The sequence below is a fragment of the Trichosurus vulpecula genome, chromosome 1 (genome assembly GCF_011100635.1).
Source record: "Trichosurus vulpecula isolate mTriVul1 chromosome 1, mTriVul1.pri, whole genome shotgun sequence".
NCBI classification, from domain to species: domain Eukaryota; kingdom Metazoa; phylum Chordata; class Mammalia; order Diprotodontia; family Phalangeridae; genus Trichosurus; species Trichosurus vulpecula.
In genome coordinates, this window is record NC_050573.1 from 411,075,207 (window position 1) to 411,078,284 (window position 3,078).

The 3,078-nt window shown below is 36.8% G+C and overlaps 1 pseudogene; it reads right to left on the minus strand.

Moving 5' to 3' along the window:
• Positions 1 to 484: 484 nt before the first annotated feature.
• Positions 485 to 953, minus strand: LOC118839183 (annotated as a pseudogene).
• Between the last annotated feature and the right edge of the window lie 2,125 nt (positions 954 to 3,078).

The window sequence follows — 3,078 nt, forward strand, 5'->3', positions numbered from 1 at the left end:
AATTGAAAACTTGAAGGAGCATTGTCCTTGTCAAAGGAAAGATCACTAGGAAGCTGCTTTGAGTTCCAATCCAGATAATTCTCTTTTTCTACACTCCCCTCTATACCTCAAGTTCTTGTGCCAGAGAGAAAGGCTCAACTGTGTTTCTCTTTTCCAATTAGTAGAGAACTGCTAGTATCCATAAACCAAGGAGCTGTTCTGGCTTCCAGGAATTACTGTATATTCTGAACTAGCTTGAAGCCATTAAGAACTTCAACAAGTAACAACTGACAGGATGAGTCTGGGCACTATTAGCTCTCCATGCTACTGCTAAACAGTATCTGATCACTAGTTTCTTCCGTTCCTCACCTTATGGGCTAAAATATAGTGGAACTAACAAAGTCCAGAGGCCAATTCAAAATTCCTGTAAGGGTATCCTTAAAGTTGCTGAGTCTAAATTTCTTCATTTTTAAACTTCCACTGAAAGGTATACATTTCTATACATTTAAAAAAGTACGCCCATTTTCCCACCTCTGATGATTATGGACCATGATTCTATTTCGCAATAGATGACAAAGGAATCCCTCATCCTTTTGGACATGTTGGGGATGAGGTACTTGTGTTCACCTGCACATTTGGTCACACAGAACTCTCACTGCCTCTTCAACTGCTGTTCTTTGCTCCTGGCATCCATGAAATCTTTGGCTTTGTCATTACATTTTTTGGTGCATGGAGCCAGGTTCTTCAATTCTCTGGTCACAAGAGCCTGGGCCTGGGCCAAGGGTGCATGGCATCAGGGCACAATGCACTGATGAATCTGCTTCTTGGAGGCCTGGATATCCTCACAGCAAGCTGATGCTATACCAGAACGTGGCACCCTGCATCTTCTGGATGTTCTCCTGCTTTGGCCTCTTCACCATGTGATCCACTGCTTCTTGAACCCTGACTCTGAGCTTCAGGCCAGCCTGGGCCATTTGAAGCCATTCACAGCCTGTATCTTTTCTAGCCTTTCCAATCTTATTTCACATTATTCTTATTCATGGACTCAATCCAGTCACATTGGTTCCTGAAATGGATATTCTGTCTTCAGCCTCTTTGTCACTGCTGGGGTTTTTTCCCTTCTCAGTTCTGCCTTTTACAATCCTGAGCTTTCCTATAGTTTCTGCTCTGCTTCCATCTCCTACTCAGGACCTAACCTGATACCAACCCAGTGGCCAGTGCTTTCTCCCCTGTCAAATTATCTTGAATTTTTACTTCTCTGTGTACATATTGTATCTCTTCTTCCCCAATCAGTAAATTAAGCTCTTTGAAGGCAGGGATTATTCTATTTTTGTTTTCCTATTCTTAGAGTTTAGTATAATACTTTGCATAGGGGGGATTAATAATTGTTCAATCAAATTGAACTTTTAAAAAAATGCACAATTCTTGATACCGAGATAGAGATCATAAGGCAGCTGGGGTACAGTGGATAGAGCTCTGGCCTTGGTTACAGGATCTGGGTGAATCACTTCCCTTCTCAGTACTCTTATAAGTTGTGGAGAAGCTGTTGATGAATCACATGATGGAGGACACTTTCTCTCCAGCCAGAAGTTTCTAGTCCTTATCCCCATTTATCTATATATTTCTTCCTCTATACCTATATCTACATCTACCTCTGCACCATCTATATCTATGTCTATGCCTATGTCTTACATGTCTAGGTAGCTTAAAAATGCACTAAGATTTCTGTGACACCCTGTATATGTGAGATATATACATATGTGAGTTATATACATACATACAAATACACACATACATATAAATGAATGAAAATTTCATATATCTACGTATGGAGAATTCATTATTTCATCAGCTATATATTGCTATGCCTCCATACCTTCTCATCTCTACCTCGTAGGGTTGTTGTGAAGATCAAATAAGATAATACTTATGAAGTGCTTAGCACAGTGCCTGGCCCATAGTAGCTACTATAGAAAAGCTTATTCTTTTCACTTCTCTTCTAGGATACATGCATATACATATATAAACACACTCTCTCCTTTCCTTCCTTCCTTCTTTCCTTCTGTCTCTCTCTCTCTCTCTCTCTCTCTCTCTCATATGTATGAACATATATACACATATATGCATATATGTGGACATTAAAATAAGTTTATATCACTTGCTTACATACCTTTTGTAAACACAATAAGATAAAAGCCATTACCCAATTGATAAAAACTCAAAAGATATGAAGGGACAGTTTTCAAAGAAATAAATTTGAGCTATCAATAGCCAAATGAAAAAAAATGCCCCAAATCACTTCTCATTAGAGAAATGTACATTAAAAGAATTCTGAGGTTCAACCTCATACCCATCAGGTTGACAAAGCTGGCAAAAAAGGACAATGAAAAATGTTGGAGAGGCCGCAGGAAAACAGGCACACCAATGCATTGTTGGTAGAACCATGAAATACTATAGCTATTCAGTAAAGCAATCTAGAACTATGTCCCCAAAGTTATTAAACTGTGTATGATAGGCCTATACCCTAAAGAGATCAGAGAATGAAGGAAAGACCTATATATATATATATATATATATATACATATATATATATATATACGTATATATATATATATATATATATATATATATATATATATATATATATATATATATATATAAATAGTTAAAACACTTCTTTTTGTGCGTGTGTGGTACTTAAGGACTAGAAACTGGTGGGATAGCTATCATTTGTTAAATGGCAAGCAAATTAAGTATATGAATATAATGGAATATAAATGTACTATACAAATTATATAATGAAGAAGACACAGAAAACTTGTTTGAACTGAGGCAGAGTGAAAGAACTGATGCAGAGGAAAGAACAAGGAGAACGATTTATAAAGCAACAATAACATTATAAAAACTTAAAAATTCTGATCAACACAATGACCAACCATAATTCCAGACAGCCCATAATGAAAAGCTACTCACCAATTGATACTGAGCTGATGAATTCATGGTTTAAATTGAGACATACATTTTGGGGACATGGACAGTGAGGGAATTTGTTTTGCTTAATCTTGAACATTTGTTGCAAAAGTTTTCTTTTTATCTTTT